Here is a 26,418-nt window from a genome sequence, read left to right on the forward strand (position 1 = left end):
CGACTGCTCCGCTATCACCTTGAACTGTTTATCCTCCACTGAAGATTCTCTCTTGGAGTCGACACCACGTTCAGGGAAGTCATGTCGATCGCCTTTCTGACGAAACGTTCTAATTTTCTGTTCTGCTCAAGCGCCTCCACAGCCATCACCTCTATCCTAGTGGTAGTGGCCGACTGTCCTTGTACACAGTCTTGGTCTCTTATCACGTTCCACAGAATCCAGCATAATACAGTCTTAGCTGCATAAGGACTACCACGAGGTCCTGTCTTGATTAACTGAGGGGTGTAAGCGTCCGGTACGTTGTTCCTTATCAGCAGACCGATATCTGCATCTAACGTGGGTAACGTGATCCCTTGTAGATGGTCCCATCTTTCAATATCGTGCTGGGTTAGAATGTGTCGCGGTGTCACCAGAATTCTCTTCTTGGTATAAAGTGGCGGCAAGCGAACATGGTCACTGCCGTCCAAGTCACTGATCTCAAGATCGCTACTCCGGCAAGTTGTCATGCAGTGTGGCATTCCCATGGTGTCGAGGATAAATGTCCTTTTTTGTCCTGTCACGCCCAACCGCTTTGCGAGCTTGTCGGTGCAGAAACTGACATTACTGCCGGTGTCGAGAAAAGCATATGTCTCCACAGTGGTGTTGTTCCGAGTTCGGACCAAGACTGGTACAATGGCCATTGTACACTCTCCGGCGTCTCCGGCTCCCATAGAACACAGTGCCTCGTTGGCTGTGCCGGTAGCCCAGGTATTGCTAGTTTTAGCTTGTGGCTGCGATGGTCGCCTTACTCGACGCGCGTCGTGTAATAAAGTGGGATGCTTGTCTCCGCACTTCTTACAGACCTCTCGTTATCTACATTCTCGTTTCCTGTGTTCCAGCTTTAAACAGCCGAAACAGAGTCTATTTGCCTTGACGAACTCTGATCTCTCGTTAGCTGGCTGAGCTATAAAGTTCTCGCATTGATTCATGTCATGGTTAGCGTCCTTGCAGAATCCGCATAGAGCTTCAAAGGCGAATTTCTTTGTTCTCCCCCGGTTGGTCTCTGTCGACCCCTGAGTGGGGCGGTCAGAACCACCATTCTCGGCCCTGCTAGCCAGGCTACGCATGCCGCTCTTGGCCTTACTATAAAACTGTTTTCCACCGGCTGTCTTTCTGTTGTCGGCAGACAGAACGTCCCTCACGTATAGAGTGTCCGTGGCTTTTTTAGCTTCCCCACAGACGAAGACCACCAAGTGCTTAAACTAAACAACGCACTCGGAGTTGTTCGAAATGTACGACTGCTGCACATCAGCATAGGTAGACGGTTTAGGCCAGACAACAGATTGGAGAAAGTGACCGCCATCTAGAACATAGATGCAATTTTCAGGTAGGCTGATTGGTTGCGTGAATTCTTTCAACAGAAGTCCCAAAGAACTCTTTGTTGGTTTTCGCATCACACCATCTTGGAAGAGCAAAGGTGGCTGGGGAGCAAGTTCATACGCCAAGAAGGATTTCAGCTCTGATCTGTTGTTCAGAACACATGTGATTCTTTTGAAGAGTAGAGATGAATTAACTTCTACTTGCTGTCCTCTGATTCGCACCATCTTCTCTTTAGCACCGATCGTCTTCACTTTGTCATTGCGATGTAGAGTGATGTGTGTGAGCCTTTTCCCTGACATTTCTGATGCTGCCTTTTCACCAATTTCTACAGCATTGTCAGAGTTGACAGATGTATCCGCAACGACTCCGGTGGACAATGACACTAGTTGATCAGGTTCATAGCCCGCAAATGGTGGATGTGCTTCCAGCCATCCAAGAAACACACATCGATGCTTGTTATCTCTTGACTGTGTACTTTGCAACATGTCTTTATGTTGCTCTGATGTACAGGTGTGTACTCCTGTGAACTTCTCAAGTGCATCACAGAACGGAACACAGCGAGGTAGTGCATGGACCCATTTAGTCAACGTACTATCGGTGATGCCCCTACCATGTGTCATTCCTCCAGAGGCTTTCAGCGACCGCATCAGGAACTGTTCAATGGTCTGATCTGAGAAGTTACCACTCCAGAATGAGTCTCTGCGACGAATGGTGAAGTACCCCTTCTCTGTGAATAGACTGTACTCATCAGTCGGCATGGTTTTCTCCAAATCATCCATCTGTTGTAAATACAACCTGGCAGATTTGGCATAGGGTAGATGTCCTGCAGCATGAAAATGTGGAATCATTTTCCTCACACAGTAGAGATGGAGCGTCCAGTCCCCTGTCCTTTCAGCTCGAATGAAATGTTGTAGAAGAGCCACTTGTTGGATGTACTTTACCCACAGCTTACCGGTCCTGCTCTGACTTGAAGTATGTTCAAGGAGTTGTGAAATTATCTGGCTCAACTGCTTCACACACTCCTCCTCTGCTGCGTCGGTGGCAGCTTGATCATTGTCAAGAAGGGCCTTGTACAGGTTTATGAGTTGGTCTTTGTCAACACTATCCAATGTGCCTGGTGCATCTATCAAGACACTTATGAGAGCAGCTAAAGTGAGGATATGAGCACGTACGGCGCGGGAAAAGGCATGTCCAGACATCATATGTAGTATGGATCCCTTAGCATAGACTGTCTCCCACAGTTCTGCCAATCCACTTCCAGTCATTATCTGCCCAATGCTCCCGAGATAGGACATGAGAAGATGGAATCCTCCGAGACGAACAACTATTCTGTCAAGATCTTGTGAAGAGGCTACAATCTCTGCTGCCTTGATATACAATGGCTGATCAAACCTTACGGCACATGTGTTCAAACCATGATCTTTGCACTGTTGTTGTTCAAAGTTCAACGCAGTGTATATCGTGCTCAGATTGGAGGAGTCAAGATGGATGAATGAGAGAGTTTCAATTCTAGTTCGCTTATATTCATTGCCCTGCATGGCAACCTTCATGAATCCACTCCATAATGGTCTAGGTGAGAGCTCCCGCAGCACATATCCGGCAACCCACAAGGAGTCCAGGCAGCTGCCAAACGGAGAGAAGAGAGCTCCTGTTCAGGTTTCTTGAGGGGTTCTACCACAACTGCTCGTAAACCGGGAACGATAGGCTTTCTGTAGGTCAAAATCGGAATGTTTTCGAAGGATCCAAGCATTTCTGCAGAAGGTAGTTTCACTCTGCGCTATTCATTCTTTTCATTCGCGCTTCTTCCCCCATTATATGGTTAAATATACAACGATGTTCATGATGTACGTTTGGAAGCACTTGTTATTGATTTTATATTGTTTAAGTTGTGAAAAAATCCATGGGATGTTTGGTGAGGGTATAGAGTGTAAGGGATCGCCTATCGCTATCATCTAGGATTAGGGTACTTGTATCACTTGAAACCTCACAAAAAGTACCTAAGTAGATTCCTTGAGCATTAAAACATATAATTAGACATTTAATTCATGTTTCTAGCTCGACTGAAGCCAGAGTTATGGGAAAAACCCTAAATGGGGGCAATTTTGGACGCCATCTTGGATTCTGGAAAATGCACAAGGGGGATTTTCGGGGACTTTTAGTATGTTATTCTACACATTTTTCTGAACCTATCCAGAAAAATTCAGCTTGTTTTGAAAAATGTCCGGGTTTGGCCATATTTGAGCTAAAAATCGTGGACTACCACCAATCGTGCAGATAGAAGGTGAGCTCTATATGGTCCGCATACTCCATCAAAAACACTGTAAAGTCATCCAGGTGCTTAGCGTTGTCCGGCTTTATGACTGGCCAGTCCAACGCTCTCTTTATGTAGGTTGCTGCAACGACTTCCGGGTCGCCATATCTAGTCTTCAATTCGTTCATGGTGGCTTTATAACGTACCGTACTCTCTAGGTGGGAGTACCCTTTTACTATCTTGTGAGCGTCCGCAGTGGTGTACTGTTCCAAGTAGCTAAGTCTCTCATCGTCAGAGCCTGTGTACGCAACTATTCTCGTCTTGAACGGACGAAGGAAACGTGGATATTCCATCGGGTCTCCTCCGAACTTCTGGAGTGCTATCTGTGGTTTCCTAAGTTCCTTGGTGATGAAACCCAGGTCCGGTGCTGGAACGTATGGTTGAGCATCAGGAGATAGTTTCTGGTAAGGCTGGACTACAGCAGGTGCTGTCTGAGCCTGTCTTTGAGTTATGGCGTGTTGGCCACTGTTGGCCACGAAGTGAGCGGTCCTAGCTGCGGCCGTCTCCTCGAAGGTAGGCATAACATTAACGTTGTTGCTAAGGAGGTCGGGTTTAAAGTCACCACGCTCGTTTATCTCTATCTCCTCTATAACTCTCACCCTAGCGTCACTGACGTTTAACTCTGCCCTTATTCTGAGTTTCTCCTCCTTGAGCCTGAGCGCCAACTTGGCCTGCTCAAGCTCTGCCTGTTCCTGAAGGGCTGCTGCTCGGGCCTTGAGCTCTGCCCGTCGCTGATCTTCCTTCATCCTGGCCATGGATAGGTTACTACCAACCGATGAAGTCCTGGATGAATGCTTAGATCTAGACACGCGAGAACGTCTATCCTCCTCCGTGTGTAGAACCACTGTATCGTGTAGCCCGAACCACTGTTCAGCCTCTTGCTTACAGGCCCTATAATATAGGTTTTTCTTCTTGTGGTGATGGTCGTCATCCAGCCGTCGCTCATCGACAGTGAGCAACTTCTGGTATTCTTGGTGAGCGACCAGGAGCCTCTCATAAACCTGGAGCCATGCCCCATACAGTTCGCGCATGCGTGGGATCTCGACTGCGGGTTCAGTCTGTCCCTGCATTAGCTCGCGTACTCCTGTGCACAGCCTTTCTAGTGCTGTGCTGCAGGTATTACGATTGGCCAACTTCACTTCCTTGAAGTACTCTGCCCCTTTTTCTGTTAACACCTGCTTCCGTTTACCGTTGGGCTCTGAATTCCCGCCTACGGCACCGGGCAACTTTACCTCGGTGGTGGGCTGTCCGACTTCCGCATCATCGTTCCCCTGGGGGTCCGGAACCTTAGCCAGGTTTGGCCCGTTACCGTCATCGAGTTCTGACATCTTTCTGGTTCTAATGTCAATGTTTTACCTTTTTAACAAGAGTCCTTAAGAGTTCTTACGTCTTGACTTGCTGAACTTCCGAGAGATGTTCAACCTTCGAGTTTACTGTTACGGCACCCGTCGAAAAAGACTTAGGAAGGCGGTCAAGTCCAGTAAAACGATAGTTTTTATTTTAGATCACATGATCACCTCATCTTTACATCTAGTTCACTTCTCTTTGGTCACGTGTCAATTTTGGTCACGTAAACTAGAAATACAAACGTATAAACCGAAAATTACTAACAGGAAATCAGTTCAAATCACAAGAATCCATACAGTCCCAAACAGTAAAAAAGCCGGAAGGTGCAGCCACCTAGTGATAACTACGAGAACTGACTTTACAGTGGCCAGGCATGGAAATGCTCCTACAACTGCACAAACTGGGCCTAAAGCTATGGAAATGTCCTTAAACAATACCACAGCTAACTCAGGACATAACTTCGCCACTTGACAGGGCCTAAACAGTGCCACTAACTAATGCTAAAGCAAACACTGACCAATTTGTTCTCAAGCTAGACACCAGGGGCCGGATTCATCAACGTTGCGTAAAGTGTATTGCGTACACAGAGTTTCTACGAAGTACGTACGCAAAGCTCGTAGGTGCGATTCATCAACGCAGCGTAGCACCTGCGAACGCAAATGTTGATGAATTCCAGTGTAAATCCACTACGCCATCGTGGCTGCTGACGGTTGAGGGACGTGCCTAGCATAAACCAATCACACTGTGCGACACATACCATAGAAACCAAACTGACGCCTCTCTTGTATGTAAACCATATGGCTCGTCTAGCTCTGTCTACAGGAGTACGTGCTAGGGGATGTGATAGTTGTCCTCATTTTCGTTTGTATGATTGCGTTCAACACTCGATGAAAGCAGCGTCACGTACACGTGCGTGCGTGCGTGTGTACGTACACGTGCGTGCGTGCGTGTGTACGTACACGTGCGTGCGTGCGTGTGTACGTACACGTGCGTGCGTGCGTGTGTACGTACATGTGCGTGTGTGCGTGTGCACGTACACGTGCGTGCGTGCGTGCGTGCGTGCATGCATGTGCACGTGTGCGTGCGTGTCACGTACACGAGCGTGCGTGCGTGTGCACGTACAAGTGCGTGCGTGTGCACGTACACGTGCGTGCGTGTGCACGTACACGTGCGTGCGTGCGTACGTACACGGGCGTGCGTGCGTGTGCACGTACACGTGCGTGCGTGCGTGTCTACGTACACGGGCGTGCGTGCGTGTGCACGTACACGTGCGTGCGTGCGTGTGTACGTTCGTGCGTGCGTGCGTGTGTACGTACACGTGCGTGCGTGCGTGTGCACGTACACGTGCGTGCGTGCGTGTGTACGTACACGTGCGTGCGTGCGTGTGCACGTACACGTGCGTGCGTGCTTACGTACACGTGCGTGCGTGTGCACGTACACGTGCGTGCGTGTGCACGTACACGTGCGTGCTTGCGTACGTACACGTGCGTGCGTGCGTGTGCACGTACACGTGCGTGCGTGTGCACGTACACGTGCGTGCGTGTGCACGTACACGGCTAACTACGAACTCGCTTATAACGATAAAAATGCCAAGCTATGACAAAAGAAGCGTAAAAAGCGCCGCCTGTCTGTGTAGTATAGTAATTATTTATTTATTTTTAGTTGAGTAGTAATTTTATGTTTTCTCAATAAAAGAATGCATGCTGCGGTATGCTGGAAACACCTGCGGAAATTTCGAGTGGTTTACGGCACCTCGTCAGCTCGTGTAGAGTTAGGCAAAGGTTTACTTAAATTTTAGCTTGATGAATCGCCTCTAAAACGGCCTCGCTTGCGTACGCGAAATCGTACGAAAATGTACTAAATAGCTGTGTTGATGAATCGCAACTAAGCAACATCGATTGCGTACACAAGATTTACGCAAAATATTTCGCGTACGCTGCTTTATGAATCTACCCCCCCTGAAGGGCACATCGCCAAGTTTCTGACAGATTGGACAAAGAAGTCCTTATACAGTAATTAGCAGGGTGCCTAATCGGCCTAAACCCTTCAAACATCTTCACCACAATGTGTTCTATACATATGCTTACCTCTAGTACAGGGACAAACTCTCTAAGTAGCAAATTCTACACTTTTACAAGTAGAAACTAAAAATGGTTCCGCGTGGTTTCAACAACAACAATGTCAGAAATAACTACATTACCTAACACCAGGTGGCGGGGCAGCCCAAACCTATCGGGTGTGCCTAAATAGGGTTCTACTCCCGATACATTAACCATATCGTGATTAAATATTGCTGGTTCTATTATCGGGGACCATGCTATCGTAATACAATGTTAGGTATAATGTAGGTGAATATTTGTGGGTAGGAGTAAAAGGGATTAGGATGTTAACGGGAGAGGATAGACATGTTATGATGATAAATGATGTTGTTTCAGTAAATTAATTTGGCTTGATAAGGATTTTTGAGGTGTGGGTATTACAGATGATTGCGGTTTTCATTATGTGTGGCCACACATACATTAAAGGCATGGTCATAGTGATATCGGTTAGGAGAGAGCTAGTGTTGCTTGTTTCTATAATTCTTACAGTTGCGGTGACATGCAGAGAGGAGAGCAGCATTAGAGGATATTTCCGCGGAACATCTTTCGACAGGACATCGATGGGCACATCTTTTGACAGGACATCGATGCGGCAGGCAGTACAATATTTTGGCGAGGAGGAGAAAATTACTGTAATCATTTCGAGGACTTCACTACTTCTGCGACGACTTCAGCGACGCAGTACTTCAGCGAGAATTCAACGGGCAAATTCAGCAGAGTCAACGGCCTTCAAATTTGTGAGAACAATATCTGTCAACATAAACACAAATGTGCTAGCAGATTATCAGTCTGGCAAACTTTTGGCATAAATCATTGGACGTTATTGAAGAAGACTAAATGCCACATCACATCTGACATCATTGCTGTCTACAATCAATTATTGCATCGGCATTAGAAGCAGCAACGCAGATAGTAGACATGCTAAGAGCACAAATTAGGGGGTTGACTTCAAATCATGCTACAAAAGTTTCCTTTGGCATAAACGTTCCTTAGGGCACCAGAAACAAAATTATCCAAAGGCACACGTTCTATCTCAAAATCCAAGATGGCCGCCGGCGGCCATTTCGGAAAACTTGGTCGAATCACAACTCCTGAACCGTTTGTCATAGAAACTATTGGGACACATGTTTTTTTTAGCTAATTTGAGGTCACTGAATTCATTTTTAGCATTAATTTGGCATTTGGAATACATTTAAAAGTAAAATTCAAGAAATAATACACAAAGTTGATGTTTTGATAAAATATACCACACCAGAATTTGTCCGGGGACTGTATTGACAATGTAAGCACATCCGAACACATTTCTTCATTCAGCTGGGCCCTCATCTCTCTGTACCTCCTTCATCACATGGGTATGGGAACAAGAACCTTGGCATCTACAGAGAAACGTGCAGGGCTGCCTGTGCACACAGCACTTGCAAAGAGCCTTACAGTCTGTCTTACAATGGCAAGTGACAAGCTGTGGCATGTCCCGAGAAATAGTGGGAATTGTGATGTAGACTGGAGTTGGCACTGAGTCAGGCGATTCTTGCTGTCACCCCCATTCAGTTGGAGAGACTGCAGCTGGAGCTTTGATGAGCTTGTTGCCCCACACATGTCCACTCTGAAGTCACAAGAGAAATAACTGAACAGTTGAAATACTGTATGAATAGCTGAAACATTGTCATATTGAAACCAACATCAAGTAATAATATATTTATATATATACACATTATTTGTAATAACACTTCTAGAAATACAACTACATGTATAGTAATTTTAACCATGAGTAATTGTTGTCTATTACCTGATGGGCTACTCTAAGGAGGTGCTGATGCAGGGCATCACTGCCTGGAGGCATATGCTCATAGTCTCTTCCTTTGTGGAGAAACAGAAAAAGTCTAGCAGCATCCACTGTTGTGATGCTCTCCTCAGAGACACCATATACCATATAAGAGGATCGACATCAAGACCAGTAGAGTACAGCGACATCGTGACATCGTAACATCGTCGAGGGATAAAGAATATTGTATTGTATTGTCTTGTATTTTATATTATATTGTATTATTCAGTGTGTTATTTATATGCATGGTGTTGTGTTTTGTATTTCAGGTTATGGTACTGTATTGTAGTGTGTTTATGGTATTTAGTATTTCTGGTGTTTTTGTATTTCAGGTTATGCAGTGTTATGGTACATTATTGAGTTGTTGTGTTGTGTTGCGGTTTTATTTTCAGGGTTTCACGAATTGTCTTGTTTGAATAGATAGGTTATTTGGCAATTCGTGTCAAGTATGGTATTATATCAGTGTGGTCAGTGAGATTTGTTGGCGGCGGTGTTAAGCCATAGGATTGTACTACCATGTTACTAGCTTTGGTACCATAGGTAATAGGTTTTGTGTGAAGCTTTGTAAACATTTTTTTATTATGTAGGAAGGGGGGATGTGTTCAGTGAAAGGTTATTGTATTTGTATGATCGACGGTATGATGGACGAAGGACCGAACTTTATTTTGATGGCAGAAAGATATGGTGTGTGTGTATGTGTGCGGATGTGTGTGTGTGTGTGTGTTAGATATGTTGTGTGTGTGTGGGTGTGTGTGTTAGATATGGGGGGTTTGGAGGTAGTTAAAGAAGAAATTTAGATCAGTGGGGCGCTGAATCTATGAGGGATTATCGTTTTGAAGAAGGGGAGGTAAATGTAACGTGGTGTACAGATGTACATTAGGAAGCTTAGGTTGGGTAGAGTCAGGTAGTTAGCATGTAGTTTATAACTAGGTTGAATGGGCGAGTAGACAAGCGTGTTTAGGTTAGGCAGATCACCCTATCAATACTTTTTATCTGATTCATTTTAATTTATATAAAAAAAAACTAGATATAAAGTTAACTCATTCAAACGATACGTTCTTAATTGCGAATTTGTTGCTCGAGAGCTTCAATACGGTGCAGAGAAAATATTTGCTAGGGAAAGGTTGCTCATATGCTACATATACTTTTACTCTTTTAACTGCAAAGTTATATTAATTTACTTGAAAGTGGCTCCGGTTCTGTGTGTATACTCGCCAAAGGCGCGACTCGCACTATATAGTAGAAGTTACACGTACGTAAGCTTACGTAGGATCAGCATTGCGTTTATTTCAATACATATAGGCGTACATAAACGTACACTCTGGTCGATGACATTGGCTCAGGGGATAACCACGAGTTCATACAAAAATGGGTTATCCTACTGCCACCAGAAAGCTTCTATCACATGGATAGTGACATTTGTAGCGTGATATAGTAATAGATATAGTGATTGACTGGCTCTGAGAAAGTATCCGTATGCTCTCGTGAAAAAAGGCAAGGACAAGCTCTCATCTATCAGCTAAAAATTGCTATTAGTTGCTGCACTCGTTTGCTTCCCGTTACAAGATCCCGTGAAAATGCGTGAATTGTGAAGCAAGTAACAACATACGAAACGCTGTCTGTGGGAATTTAATTACTTTATTTTGCATCGAACCCCGAAACAAGGATTATTCTTAAGTAGTGTTACGTTATACTGTACACACAAAGAAAAGGCTGAACACAGAGCTGGACCAGGTAGTGCCAGGTGGCTGTACTAGGAAAGCAAGCGAGAGAGAGAGAGAGAGCACATGGCACGTGTTGGTGGTATATAAGCAGGGAGCTATATATATACATATACATATAATATCATGGAAACCCTGAAACGACATCCGACTTTTTGAGTTTTCGAGTTTCCGAGTTTCTGAGTTTCTAAGTTTCATCTGCGCATGTGCCCGCCTGTACTGTGTGTATAGACTGGTACCCGTCCCTTCTCACAAGCTCGATATAGGGCTATATCGAGCTTGTGAGAAGAGACGGGTACCAGTCTACTGCGTGTACTGGCCATGGTATACAGCTGTTAACCCCCCCCCCCGCATACGCTATTTAGCTATATGGGCTGTAGGAAAGTGTATTAACTCTTACATCTCGCGAACGAGTTGAGTTACATTTCTAGAAATCTAGATACATATAGATCACATGTCTTAGCTATGATCTCCGTGAATATTGAGTTTATTGAAGCACGATTAGATTAATTAATTAGTAAATTTGCACGCGCGGTATCGCTGATAGGCTAATATACGCACGGCTATAGGCGGCATGCAGGAAAGTGTATTAATTAACTCTCATATCTCGCGAACGAGTGTGGTTATAATTCTAGAATTCTACATACATATAGACACATGGCTTAGCTAAAATCTCTGTGAATATCGAGTTTATTGAAGTACAATTAGATTAATTAATTAGCAAATATGCACGCCCGGTATTGCTCATAGGCTAATATACGCACGGCTATGGGCGGCAGAAAAGTGTACTAACTATCATATGGTGCGAACGATTTGAGTTACGTTTCTATAAATCTAGACGTGATGCGGCCATAATAACGAGGCGCGCCGAGGATTGACACTTTGTGTCTTCCAATCACAGCCCATGCCGCACCAGTCTTTTATATTTTTATAGGCGGGGACCCATTGGACCACCAAATCGCCGATCTCAGGAACTAGGGCATTCTGCTAGGCTAGAACCGTTTCCTACGATAGAGTTTGCCACAAATACTAAAATAACACGCTGTTAATTTAGCGCACTGCGCTACATCCTTTTGTCGCATTTTAGCATCTCCGTAATCAGAATAAGCCCCGCCTTCTTCGTTGATGGGCATGAATATTGTCAACGCTGTGACCCGTTACTGCGTGTAGGTGTTTGGCGAGACTGTTTGCTTTTCGTAAATAATAAAAGGCCCGGCCGATGCATTTCGCATCGAAGTGGGAAAATTCTGTATTTATACCCGCTTTCGGAAGTGAATGAATGCGTCATTCATTGAACATTGAAGTTTTCTTTAAATTAAATAATTACGAAAATCCATAACCGCGCTACTCGATTGTTTTAGCCAATGAACGTAGCTGTGTGTGTGACGTCTTGCCCGCGCGCTTTATGCTTGGCTTAGCGGACCTCGACATGGATTTCGGAGGCAGGCACCTCGCAACACGCGTGTTTGTTTACATAGCTTTGTGACATCAAGATGGGCGGTGTCGGGAGTTCTGCGATGATAACCTCGTAATTTCTCCAAATTTCTTAAGGTGCATGGAACATTTTACCAATTTAGTGGTGTCAGTTAGTCACGGATATGTCACAGTAAGTACTAACCGTATATGTTTCACATACGTACACCTATTTTGCACACAGGCGGTCGATCATTGTGAAAAATTGTGTGAATATTTACTTTTATTGAGACGTTCCAAGTGCTTGTGCTTTCAACAGTCTTGTACGTCAATGCACGTGCGTCAAGAGCCACAAACTCAATACAATTTCATCCCTGTTATTGTTTACGCCTGAATGCGTGATTGATCAAGGAGGGGGGTGCATGTATAAGAGAAAGACATTTTCTTTGGGGGTCCGAAAACCACAATTCCACTTGATCCCCAACAAGCCCATTGACTAACTAGTCAAGAAATTTAAAGGTCTGTATATTGCTCTTATTTAGCCGCCGATAGTTCTTATTTAGAAGTCTTCATTGTTATCCTCTAAAACTACAGAGCATCCGTTGACCGCTGTGGAAACGTGCGCCGGGCCTCGAATTTGGCGCGCGTCTCCACTGCAGACAGCGCTTCATACTTGAACATCCCCGCGGTCGCGTGCGCATAGCCCGCGGAACTGCGCGTCTCATCCGCGCGCAGCGCTCAGGATCAACAGCAAAGCTGTGCCACCCAATCTTGTATCATGTCTCTCTGAATACATGTAGACACATGTCTTAGCTATGATCTCTGTGAAGGTTGCGTTTATTGAAGGCAGTGTTACAAAGAGCCAGCGCGTGCCACGCTTGCTGCTATTGCGTATGATGTAGGCCTACGTCGATCTTCAATAATGATATTTTAGAACGAAGTATTGCTCGCAGAACACAAGTTAGTTTAGTCCACAATAGTGCTATTCGACAATTTTGGCTGAGCATGTCTCTTATCCAGACGTATATCAGTGGCTATATACATCATAGCCGTGGCTGCGCTCAATACTCGTCAGTATGCGCGATACCGCGCGTGCATATTTGCTAATTAATTAGACTAGTCGTGGGTCGAAAAACTCAATATTCATACAGCTTATAGCCAAGACATGTGTCTATATGTATTCAGATTTCTAGAATTGTTACCCAACTCGTTCGCGAGATATGAGAGTACACTTTCCTGCCGCCCATAACCGTGCGTATATTTGCCTATGAGCGATACCGCGCGTGAATATTTGCTAATTAATTAATCTAATTGCGCTTCAATAAACTCAATATTACGGAGATCATGGCTAAGACATGTGTAATGGGTCGAATTACGTTTCAGTTCGTGTAGATAGTTGACGTGATCGTATAGTTAGATGTTGTTCTTCATTTTGCGTTGTGTTATTAACTGTTCTTAACCCGTAGTCTTATTTCTTGTTTGCGGTGAGCTTGAAGGAGATGTCAGATAATGTTGTGTGTTTGGTGCGGCGTAGTAGCGAAGTTAATACTAATGATTAAACACAAACCCATGAATGAGTTTTCCACGCATAGTAATTTATTGTTGCTCACAGAACAATCGTGAGCAAAGAGTTCAGAAAAGGTATCAACACAATATATACTTCTTTCCGTTCGTCCGTCCGTACATCTGTCAGTTTCTGAGTCCGTTCGTCAGTCTTTAAGTCCGTCTGTTATTCTTTTCAACACCGTCGATATATGCGTGCGTACAAGAAGAGAGAACCCTTTCCGCTTCCAAGGTGTGTCGTATATATACAACCAGCCAGGGGACGTCATCTTACTCTATGCACGTGCGGTACCATGCGATTTACACGTGTGTAGGCTTTCAGCTAAGATCGAGTTAACACGTGTAAGATCGAGTTGACACTTTACAAATCATGTTCTACTCACGTGTGCTAGGTTACAAATGCGCACATCCTGTATTCTAAGAATTCTCCTACACAGGGTCGGGTATGCGTGTCTACGCAGTTAGAATTAACATCCTGGGTGTTGGCTTATTACTAGTCACATAATTATATACTTTACCAATGAACATTTTCTAATTACTACTCTACATATTAATTTGGCACTGTTACACCACTCCCACCGCAATTTACTTTCGTGACTTGATGTCACAAAGTGTAGTTCTAAAACACAGCAAACATATAAACACACAAAATTAACGAACATTTTACGATAAACAATTAACGAACATTAAACAATTTCTTTTTCTTTATGACACATTTACCTAACACCAACCGATTGCCTAACACCAACCGGAAGAAATGACATCCTGGGTGTTGGCTTTTTGCTAGTTACATAATTATATACTTTACCAATGAACATTTTCTAATTACCACTCTACATATTAACTGGGCACGGTTACACATGTGTCTATATGTATCTAGATTTCTAGAATTGTAACTAAACTCGTTCGCGATATGTAAGATAGCGTATGCGAGCAGGGGGGGAGGGGTTGACAGACGTATACAATGCGCCAGTACCATGGCCAGTACACACAGTAGACTGGTACCCGTCCCTTCTCACAAGATTCAGATTCATTCAGATTCATTTTATTTTGCACTTTTCATTCATTTGTACAGATAACAGATAATTTCAGATAGTAGTAAAAAGGGAGAGAAATAAATAATATTATATAATCGATAGGTTTAAGGTGAATGTGCGTAGTGGTCAAAGTAGCAATAAGCTTTCGAGTTGACCACTACCATAGGTCATAAAAAGTCTGAGGGAAAAGTACAATTAAACTAAATATAGGAAATTAGAGAGAAACAAATTATATACATACATACATATATGGAACAATATCTAGAACAAAAAATACAATTGATGTAATAAGTAACAAGAACAAGAAAGCAATTATAATATAATATATAACTAATTTCTAATGGCCCTAAATAACATACACTAATTTACTTGAACATTTCTGGTTGTCTACGTACAAAAAAAATATACATATATACATATATATGGAACAGTAGAACAAAAAATACGATTGAGGTAATAATCGCGATCAGCATCGCGCTTCAAATCGCACTTTTGACTGCGATTATTTGGAATTAGCGCGATTATTTGCGTGTGTGAACGCTCGTGCAAATAATCCCGGTATTTTCTATCCCATCATTCCAAGCGAGTGAGCAGTGAGCATGCGCAGTGAGCATCATTCCGGCAGTGAGCATGCGCAGTGAGCATCATTCCGGCAGTGAGCATGCGCAGTGAGCATCATTCCGGCAGTGAGCATGCGCAGTTCGATTAATAGAATTATCCCGCTCGGCGATTAGCGCGATTATTCGCCTGTGTGAACAACGACACAATTATCTCGGTATTTCATCGCAATTAGCATCGCGGTTTTTCTTGTGTGTGAACGCGCCTAATATAATATATAACTAATTTCTAATGGTCCCAAATAACATACACTATTTAATTGAACATTTCTGGCTGTCTACGTACAACAAATATATACATATATACATATATATGGAACAGTAGAACAAAAATTACAATTGATGTAATAAGTAATAAGTAACAAGAGCAAGCAAGCAATTATAATATAATATATAACCATAACCAATGGTCCTAAATAACACGCACTAATTTAATTTAATTGATTATTACTGGCTGTCTAGAAGGAATAGCTTATAATCATGTTTAAATTTACTGTGTGGCGTGAACACCATTGGAAATACTTTTGAATTCTTGGAAATGAGAATTTCTGCTAATGTTTCGCAATTTTATGGTAAATGTGGCACCAAAGCTTAAAAATCGGCTAAAGATGAGGTAATCTAACTATAAATTGGCGCCCATTTCTTCTGCTGCTATAAAAGGATGGGTGATTACATGCCAAATGATGATACTATTTATCTGCCCTACTGCTATACAAAACTGAGCTTGTGGAAGCAGTACAAGATGAGATGGAACAGAAGAATATCAAGGACCACATCTCATATGAATATATGATAGAGATATGGAAAAAAGACTTTCCCCGGTATAAGATTGGCAAGGTAATCAAAACTTTGTAGTCTTTCTAAGCTGATCTAAAGCTGATACCAAATTATGGGCAAAGTTTATGGTATGATGATAGCTTTGTGTTACGGTATTCAATGTGATTAATCTACAATCTACATACTCTTTTTTTCACTGTCTATTATTTCAGCCATCAACTTTTGCTGTATGCAATACCTGTGTGTGCAGTTGAAGGTTGACTATCAGCATCTGCCACAAGCACCAGAGACAAGCAATTGTAAAGTAATAGCTCAACACAAGCTTCAAGTAGAGTAAGTAAATATAAACTTGACTAGTGGACCTGTCGCTCACTTCGCACCCTCATTGCTAGAATACCGGTACATGTAGATCTACTGAAAGTATACGTGGGATTGGGTATATACATTTAAAAGCAGATTTGCTTTTGAGTCAGTTTGTTTTTGAGTCAAAACGTGCAAACAGTAAATAGTATATTCACTGCTGCACTAAAACTGTTGCACCTACTCAATCTCACATGTAGAACTGAGTCATTGGCAATTAAGAAACACTACCTATAACACCTGACTGCAAAATTAGATATGGTATTAAACTGGCGCGCGCCAACTCGTAGCGTACAGACTGCATAGAGAGAGCGGAATAGCGTGTATACACACTGCGAAAATTTGGCGCGCGCTAGTTTAATACAATATCACATTTCTGGCGTAACGCACGGCCCAGTGTACGTTTACATAGATATCATATAACATGATGTGTTATATGATATTTATGGTACGTTTATTTCATTACATGAGTAGCTATAGAAAACACAGTTCTCTATGTTATTGGATAACTTAATCCCCGACATGTGTATTCATTTACTATCTCTAAGCTAAATTGCTACCTAGTATCAATTTTGGCTGGTAGCCTCGACTGGCTTACCCTAATATTATTTGTATTGCGTGAACGCACGTTTAAAAATAGCGTATCCACGCATATAGACGACGTACGTCGATCAGCAGCGGAACGCACAAGCAATGTTTAGATACCAAACTTGTTTCACAACAAAAGAACTCGTTACGCGCTGGCCATTTTCTATTGTAAATGTCTGTTGATATGCAACAGTGACACACGTACAGCATACTTCTAGCATTATTCTGCAAAAAATAATTCTAAGTGTGCATCCAGTGATCGGTATATATGCATAATGTAAACAATTTGATTTAGCTGGATGAGAAAATACTATCATCAAGCAAGGAGCAGCGCAAGGCAAAATGATTCAGATCAAAACTGTCTAATATTGATGGAATGGACCAATCAAAAACGGACATTCCACACTTGCACAAGATGATAAAGTCACCAGCAATTTGTACAAACTGGGCACACATTTGACAGGTACGAAATATATAGAAGCCTCGTCTACACGGAGTTTGTCTTGACCCGAGTTAAGCTAACGCAGCTAGCGGGAGGCGGTGTTACTGCGGTATGCGACTACCGCTTAACTCGAGTTAACGATTTCGCGCGCGTCTACACGAGTCTTAACTCGGGTTAAGCTAACCCGGGTTAGCTTAACCCGAGTTAGACCTCGTATAGACGCTTAAGCCGAGACAAATTTTCTCGTGTAGAAGATGAATAGAACGCTTAAGCCGAGACAAATTTCTTCGTGTGAGACGATGTAATAAGATAGCTTAAGCCAAGACAAATTCTTCGTGTAAAGTTCATCTATAGAAGGATTTTTATCGCGGTATAAGCATTTGTCTTAAGCAAGATCTGTCTCGGTATAGCGTCGTATAGACGGTGTTCACCAGAGGATAGCGCATATAGTTCCTTACCCTGCGATATGCGGCAATAGTGAATGCGTATATTTACATCGATGCGTACATACAATGCGATAATTACGTACCAGAACCGCTCAAGCATTGAGCGGGTGGTGCTCGTATAGACGCTGCGCAAGTCTTAACTCGGGTTAAGCTAACCCGAGACTTGTAACCCGGGATAAGAAAACTTCGTATAGACGAGTATTTATATATTATTCGGTGGATTGATGAACATAGAATGTCGCCATATTATTTGCATATACGATTGCACTTCGAAAAGATAGTTCACATTGAAAAAGTGACTGTTTGCGCTAACCCAACGCTTCGACTAAATTGTATTGTTTTTAGGTTCCAAATTTGTGTGACAGCTGGCAGTTAGCGAGTTGTCCAGCATGTGAGAGCAAAAAATACTGAAGAACATATTGTGGTTGAGTTGCCACCGCATATACGAGCGATTCAAAATGGCTTAGAAACTGATTGTCCTTTCAGTAAGTATAATGTGCACATATTAATATACTTTATGGTACCCAACTGAACCACATGTCTGTTTTATATCAGCTACAAATACACATTTATATTGTGAAACCGTTATATTACTGTTACATTATTATCGTTGTATATATAACAACATAGCATATATTAACATTAATAATGTGTGCGCTAACTTGATTTCTTATAAAAACAAACTACATAAATAGATATGGAAAGAGCTAAATTGACCTTATGACTCGTATGCCATATGATATTCTTGCAGCAGCTGTTATTGTTTCTCTCATATCTTTAAAACCTTGAAAATATTAGTGTAATTGGGATGCCCTTGCTCGTGATGTGGTGGAAGAGGACAGGACCAACATCACTACTGGGCAGTTTGTAGCTGTGTATACAGAAACACGGCAACACAGGCCATGGATTGGAAAGGTATGCTACTGGTAAATTTAACGTGTAATTATGAAAACGGCAATTGTCTGCACATCAAAGTAAATCCAGAGAGACCGGGTACAAGATGGCGTTGCGCAAAAGATGCGTTGTTCCCCGACCGCCGAAAGCGGTTAAGCCGCGCACTTCGCGGGGACTGGGCGCACGCGACCGCGGGATGTATACTATAGCTCCCCGTATACGCATTCGCCGCGCCGAAGGAAGGCGGCGCGCCGAATGCGTTATAGCGGGCAGCCTAACATCGCGCAGTTTTCGGGACACGTACATCGGCTCGGCGACATCGGCTTTGGAGGGGCGCCTTTCGATTATAGATTGACACGCGTTTGTACATCCTCGCCGTCGTACCGTCACCTGCCGTATTTTCGTACCTTATCTGGCGTTCTCCCACTCTCTTTCTCTCTTCCCCACGGTCTGTCTCTCTCTCTCTCTCGATCTCTCTCTCTCGCTGGCTCCGCCGCCACGGGTTAATACACATACACTATATACATGCATCGATGCTTCCGCAGCCTGGCACACAAGCATGCACTTGCAGCGTTTTAATAAAATGTAATGCTAAATAAATACAAAATCTATTTACTAGTACTACGAAAGTCACCGCGGCGCAAAAACTCCCCGAGCCAGGTTTGTTGGATATAGCATTTCGACCGTGCCCGGCCGCACGTGGAGCGCGGGGGAGAAGGGAGGCTGGAATGTCGCGCTCCGCGGTCTTCGTAAAAACATGTGCATATATATATTTGTGTGTCAGTGTCGCGGCGTATTGCAGGATTAGCTACGTGTAAAAACTGCCACGGCCACGCCAGCACGTGCTCGCACGACCTGCCGTCGCCACGGGCAGCGCGGGTCAAGAGGTTGATAAAAACTCGCACGTACGGAGCAGGCGCTTTTGGGAATAGATAGCATCTAGACCGCGCCAGCCCACGTGGAGCGCCGTACACGTCTTCGTTAAAACCTCTGTGATAGACGTAACGCTATACTCGGCAGAAGCCGCTGTCATCGCGTAGCGGCCAATGAGCGACGCGCGTCATTGCTTATTGACAGCATTTCTTGTAGGAGCCACTACGTCTTAGCCATGAGGCGCGCCACCCCAAAAAAGTTTAGGGCCGTTTGGAGATGGCCTCAAGCCGTCCATCCCGAAATGTCGGTTGGATTGCCGCCCAGTTTTTCGCGGAGTGCGTTTTCAGACCCCGTCTCAGATATCTGTCTAAAAGGACAAAAAGGGGGCGGCGTATTCGCGTTAGGGCGCGGCTTCGCCGCGAGCTGTGCGCCTGCGCGCAAAAACCGGGGCCGGCAAGTCCGTCCAGAGAGACATGATACAGGTTGCGTTGCACAGGCTGTTGATCATGGGGCGCTGAGCGGCGCCGACAACACGCTGTTCGCGGGTATTGCGCACGCGCGACGCGGGATGTTCAAGTATGAAGCGCTGTCCGCAGTGGAGACGTGCGCCAAATTCGAGGCCCGGCGCACGTCTCCACAGCGGTCAGCGGATGCGTCTGTAGTTTTAGAAGATGACAATGATTATATGGACGATATTCTAGAAATTGGAGATTATAACAGTCACTAACAGTCGAAGAGCCTGGTCGGTTTAGCCCCACATTAGCTGAATCAAAAAGATTAGAATTTAATATGAACATAACAAATATAATGGTTATATAAAATTCACAAACAAAGAAAGATTTTTGCATCATTCCTTGATTGATATACGTATATTGATATGATTCCTTGATATTTCGTGATACCTAAGCCTAGGCTAAGGTCCCTAGGCTAAAGTGGATTTGCACCGGTTATAACGTTATGATAAGAGTCCGAACTGAAAAATGTAGGTTAAGGAAAATAATGATTATGGGCAAGAGCAAAAATTGTGGAAATCATACTATAGAAGCAAGAGTGAAATTATGCGAATACACAGTTTTACCTTCTTCCTAAATAACAGTAATTTTGCACACTGGAGAGATAGTGATCCGCTAGGGGACGGCCCTGATTGGCTAATTTTATCTCTTATTTAATTTTATTATTTTTATGATCCAAGAGATGGCGCTGTGGCATGTAAACATTGACTAGGCGTCTGGGCCAAGGAGTTAAATATAACTCCTTATATTTAGCTCCTTGGTTTGGGCTAGGCGTTAACGCGTTGACCCTATGTAAACCGACATGTTGGAACTGGGCTGGCCACGCCATGTGTCTGGAAAATAGGCAGATAAGAGATAAGCCCTCGGCTCAGAACCGCCGTGCCGCCGTACGCGCCGTATAAGGAATAATGGGCGGGGCTTACGGTCTCACTAAAATGCGGATTTACGAGGAAATTCGAGGGCGCAGCGTGCTAAATAGCACGTAATTTTGTTAACGAGCCCTTAGCTATCGATTAAGACAATTCGCGAGAGTAGATTGATGCGGCAGAACGTGAGATCGGCGATTCGCTCGAAAATGCAGTAGATGTACTTTTTTGGATGAGGGGTGGGGGCGATGCCTGTGTTAGCGTGGCACTGCGTGCCAATCATCGGGTTGCACCCATCACACGCCCGTCACGTCCAGCTGTGTAGTTCCCTCTGCTGTGTGCACTACAATGGAAAGAACTGTACGTTTTATAACACAGTTTATCTCACATAACTTGGAATAGGAAATACTCACTAACAGACGTACCAGATGTGTACTTATGCCTACATTATTTTATTAAAAATGTTACACACCTAAATAACTTTTCCGTAAAAGTAATGTATACATAACTTTGAAGGTGGAACAAAGTGAAGAAACCCTGGAAGTTCACTGGTTTGAAGGAAGTTACACCACTACATGGAAGGGTATGTATGCGGGTGTAGGACGAAGCCGAAGACCGTACACAGATTTTGTGTCACGGGATTCCGTCTTATATTGGGGATTTTGTCTATCGGCACAAATGCCGTCTTTTAAAACAAACACAGGCAGAAATTGAAAAAGATACGCAAATGAAGATAACCTGAGAGAACATTCGTAATTGTGGATGTGTGTGTCGGTATGAGGGCAGCTATATATAGCACCACTCATAAAAACCCGGTTCGTAGTTTACATACGCGGAGTTTGAGCCGAAAGTTAGCAGTAGCTCGCTGTTATCAGGGCTGCTATATTGCAGCCCGCATTAAAACCGGTTCGTAGTTTACATCGCGGAGTTTGAGCAGGAATAAGCAGTCGCGCGCTGTTATTAGGGCTGCTATAATGCAGCCCTCATAAAACGTAATAGTTTGCAATGTTCACGTTTTGTTGACTATATTATAGCAGTGTTATCATAGGCTGGCCACTTCTTGCTAGCTTAATAGTACATGGAGTGTATTTGGGCATGCATTGTTTCAGAATTTCACTTTGTGCATGAACTACGCAGAATTTTGGTTTTGTTGGAGTAGTCTGGTGTCAAATGCTATATTTGATTTATAACTGCATTTTCTTGGCATGAAAAACATTTACCTAACTTTGTATTTCACTCGACAGCAACAAATTGTAAATTAAAAGAGCTTCTTTGGAATAAATTCTGCAAGTTGTCTATATTTATGATGTTCACCCTGATTTTTGTAAAACGTATTTACACGTTGTGCAATTTGAAGTCTCCAACTTTACACCGAAACATAAACATCTGTACAGCAGAGGAATCTTATAAAGTTTCTGCCATCCACGCATTTGATTCTGTTGTTTTCCTTCTGCATTTTCCCTTGCCAACATTTCCATGAAGTAATTACGGTGACTAGTGGTGTGTCATTTCTTACCCTCTTCAAGCATGTTGATGAGTTATCGTAATTGAAGATTCATAAAACTAAGAGAAAGCTGATCATTATACGCTAGAATAGTCAGCAGTTCTGACCGTCATGTGTTCATGCGCATTCTAGTACGCACCAGTTACAATAATGGCTATAACCAGTAAATAACCATGCAGTTCTAGATCTATTGTTTGACGGCCAGTTTCGCACCGCTATTTACGGGTTCTATGTAGCATCACAGGCACAATCTATTCAGTCAAGTTTTGAAAGCATTGTTTAAACAGCGATCATTACCAGGCTGCTGACGCAGCCGATTCGGGTCATTCTCGCACCTGCAACAACTACTAGGATTTGCGACAGAGATCGCATACGCATATTACAGCAGACGGCCAGTAAAAGGTGAGATGTTCTGACAGAAAAACATGTTGTAAAGCTATCGATATTGAAATGTACTTTAAAGCAAAGAAGAATTTTTTTGTATGAGATATATATATATATGAACGATTTTTCTGCTAATACGTACCTTTTAGCAAAGTCATCCTCTGTGTCAATATAACGGTTTATACAATTGATTGCAACGATTCGGCAAGGTGCAATTAAAGTTGTGTTAATAACAAAATATAGATAGCAGCAGCTATAAAACAGCTTTAAACCAGCTCTTTAGGTAGTCCATAACAAATTCTATGATTTGTTCATTGTGTAGAGCAAAACCGACAGTAACAAACCTAACCCCGAGTACAAACAATAGAAACTTAATCGCTATATTATTTTATTTTAAGGAAAGCAAAGCCTCACGAATATGCTCCAGCATATAGTGGTTGGCCAGTGGCATACAGGGGAGCAGGAGAGGTGCAGCAACCTTGTTCAGCCCCATGGAAATGTCTTCCTAGCAGACATGGTAGAGAGACCAGAGAGAGACGAAGACGGACCCATTGTCAACGCAGAACCGAGACCAGAAAACCTTTATGCAGCAATAATAGAAGCGTATAGTCATGAGAACGACACCGTGATCGATGCTTGCTCTGGGACAGGTATATAAGTACATTGCTCACCATATAATATGTCATAAAGAAGGGAAGGAAGAAACGAAGTCATTTTGTCTAATACAAGAGTAAATTATCATTTGGCTTTCGTTTACGTACTTGTGCATGATACTTCTTTTAAAAGACGATAATATGAAATCTCAATTCCCAATTAATAAAAATTTGGTTTTAAGAGTGCAATATATATTACAATAAATTTTTCAGAAAAAAACAGAAAATTGTGAAATATTTTTACAGGTACGGGGATAACAGCGGCTATGAGATTGAAGAGAAATTGTGTTGCAGTAGAAAACGACATAAAGCAGGTCGAAGCCATCAAGAAGAGACTAATACGCCTACAGTGTAACTTGTAAATGCTGTTTTGGGAAAAAATTGTAGTCACGCTAATTTTGCCTATTTGGAACCCATTTTTAACATTAAACAGAAGAAAACTTTGATATATGTTTAACAGTGATTTTGTATATAAAAAGTTGTATATAAATAGTTTAGTGTAATTTCATGTTTTTGTGTATGTCGCTCATTGAGTAAATAGTGCATAAAACTAGTCCTTTTTAAACGTTTGCAAACAAAAATATCTTAAAAGTAAAAAAAAAGTCTTATGAAGGTTATACTTGGACTAGTAATGCATTGCATTTCAAGTGTTTAGATAATAAAAATTTATTATCGGTATTGCTAATTAATAAGCTGTGATTTAATTCAACCTGTACACGTAGTAGTTTTTCTGAATAAGCCACACGTACAGTAATAATTCGTTTACATGTAACCGTGTCTCAAGTGTGTAATACATAAGCTATGATTTAAACTTTTAGGCGAATATTAACTTTTACTACATTGGTATATTCAAGGGTGTTTAACGTTGATTTTGTAACTGATGCAAGGAAATATAGTCTGTTAAAAAATTAGATTTTTACAATAAACTAGTGTAACAATATCTATCTATTTGATTATACTGGCATGCGGCTTTAATAGGCAGCTTCAAATGTTATGAAGTATATCATTAATCAACGATTCTATCACGACCTTAGTCTATTCCCAAACTTAGCAGTCGCGCGCTGTTTATCGTTTCTACAGCAAGCATTTTTAACGTTGGTCTTGTGACTGCATGGTGCAAGGAAATAGTCTGTTTTGACTTGGCAGTCGTCGTTATGAGGGCTGCTATAATGCAGCCCGCATAAAAACCGGTTCACAGTTTACATACGAGGAGTTTGAGCCGGAAGTTAGCAGTCGCTCGCTGTTATCAGGGCTGCTATAATGCAGCCCGCATAAAAACCGGTTCACAGTTTACATACGAGGAGTTTGAGCCGGAAGTTAGCAGTCGCTCGCTGTTATCAGGGCTGCTATAATGCAGCCCGCATAAAAACCGGTTCGTAGTTTACATTCGCGGAGTTTGAGCAGGAAATAAGCAGTCACGCGCGCTGTTAGCAGAAAGTGGATTCTAAATTCATGGTGTAAAGCAATGTCTTATAGCAGGTGTAAGGAACACCAGCTATATTATAAGCAAAATAGTCAACGCATAGCTTTTTGAAAAGCTCGAACTTTACTTCTGCTACATTTCATAAAATTCTTCTCACCTATAGCTTGTATATAAAATTACAGCTACGAAAAAGTAGTGACGCCTGTTATCTGGCAGAAATTCTCATTTCCAAGAATTCAAAAGTATTTCCAATGCTGTTCAAGGTTTTAATTTCAAGAGGAATTGTTTCCCATATCCTTGAGGCCAGAGACTTAAATCGAGATAGACCATAGTTGGTCCTGGAGGCAGGTCTGTGTAGATTACCTTTTGAGGCATACCTAGTGTTGTAATTATGTATTTGTAAAGCAGAAGGAATTAGATCAATAAAGGCTGCAGGAATATCCGTTTTAACATACTTGATTTTGTGTACAAGAGTTGAGATTTTGAGTTTCAAAACATTATCAAGATTTAGAATGTCTAGAAGGAATTGTAGTATGGGGTAGCACTTTCTCTTTTTTTAGCAAAGAAGATGGAACGCATACATTTATTCTGTTTTGTTTTGATTTGTTGTAATCGAGTTTGGTAGGCAGTCCCCCAGCTCATTAGGCCATAATTAATATATGGGTACATGAGGGTATAATAAAGTTGTCTAAGGGTGCTAATAGAAACATATTGCCTAAGTTTGTTTAGAATACCTATATTTTTTGCCAGTTTGTTATTAACATGTCTTATCTGTGCATCCCACTGTAAATGGTCATCAATAAAAACACCCAAATATTTTATCTGTGTTCCTTTTTCTATGTTACATGTAGTTATTGAAATAATAGGCTTTTTCCTAGGGGAAGTAATGAGCATGTATTTTGTCTTCTTGAAGTTAATTGAAAGTTTGTTCACTTTTTGTTTTGTTTCACTGGACGATTTTTTTTTGTTCACTTTGTTTCACTTTTTTTATGTTTCCTATATCGAGCTTGTGAGAAGGGACGGGTACCAGTCTATACACACAGTACAGGCGGGCACATGCGCAGATGAAACTTAGAAACTCAGAAACTCGGAAACTCAAAAAGTCGGAAACTCGGAAACTCAAAAAGTCGGATGTCGTTTCAGGGCTTCCATCATATATGGAGCTCCTTGATACAGAGACCCTAGAACATATATTAGTGTTCTATTGTCTCTGGTATATATATACTAGCACAGTGACAATAGCTCCACCTATGGGTTGAAATAGTGCAAATCTATTATCGCGTAACATCTTTCCCCTTATACAAAATGAGATTCTTATAACTGACAAATTATAACTGTGTGCCAATACTGACATCAAATTATATGTTAAACGTAAATGTATCTAAGTGTATCTAGCACCCTGAAATC

The 26,418-nt window shown here is 42.5% G+C and overlaps 1 long non-coding RNA gene across 1 annotated transcript; it reads left to right on the top strand.

Moving 5' to 3' along the window:
* Window positions 1-22,464: 22,464 nt before the first annotated feature.
* On the top strand, window positions 22,465-24,168 carry LOC106812794. The gene is made up of 3 exons (XR_001394385.1): window positions 22,465-22,953; window positions 23,334-23,585; window positions 23,835-24,168. It is a non-coding gene; the product is annotated as an uncharacterized LOC106812794 (long non-coding RNA).
* Window positions 24,169-26,418: the final 2,250 nt, after the last annotated feature.

This window comes from Priapulus caudatus, unplaced genomic scaffold (genome assembly GCF_000485595.1).
Source record: "Priapulus caudatus unplaced genomic scaffold, Priapulus_caudatus-5.0.1 Scaffold687, whole genome shotgun sequence".
Lineage (NCBI taxonomy): Eukaryota > Metazoa > Priapulida > Priapulimorpha > Priapulimorphida > Priapulidae > Priapulus > Priapulus caudatus.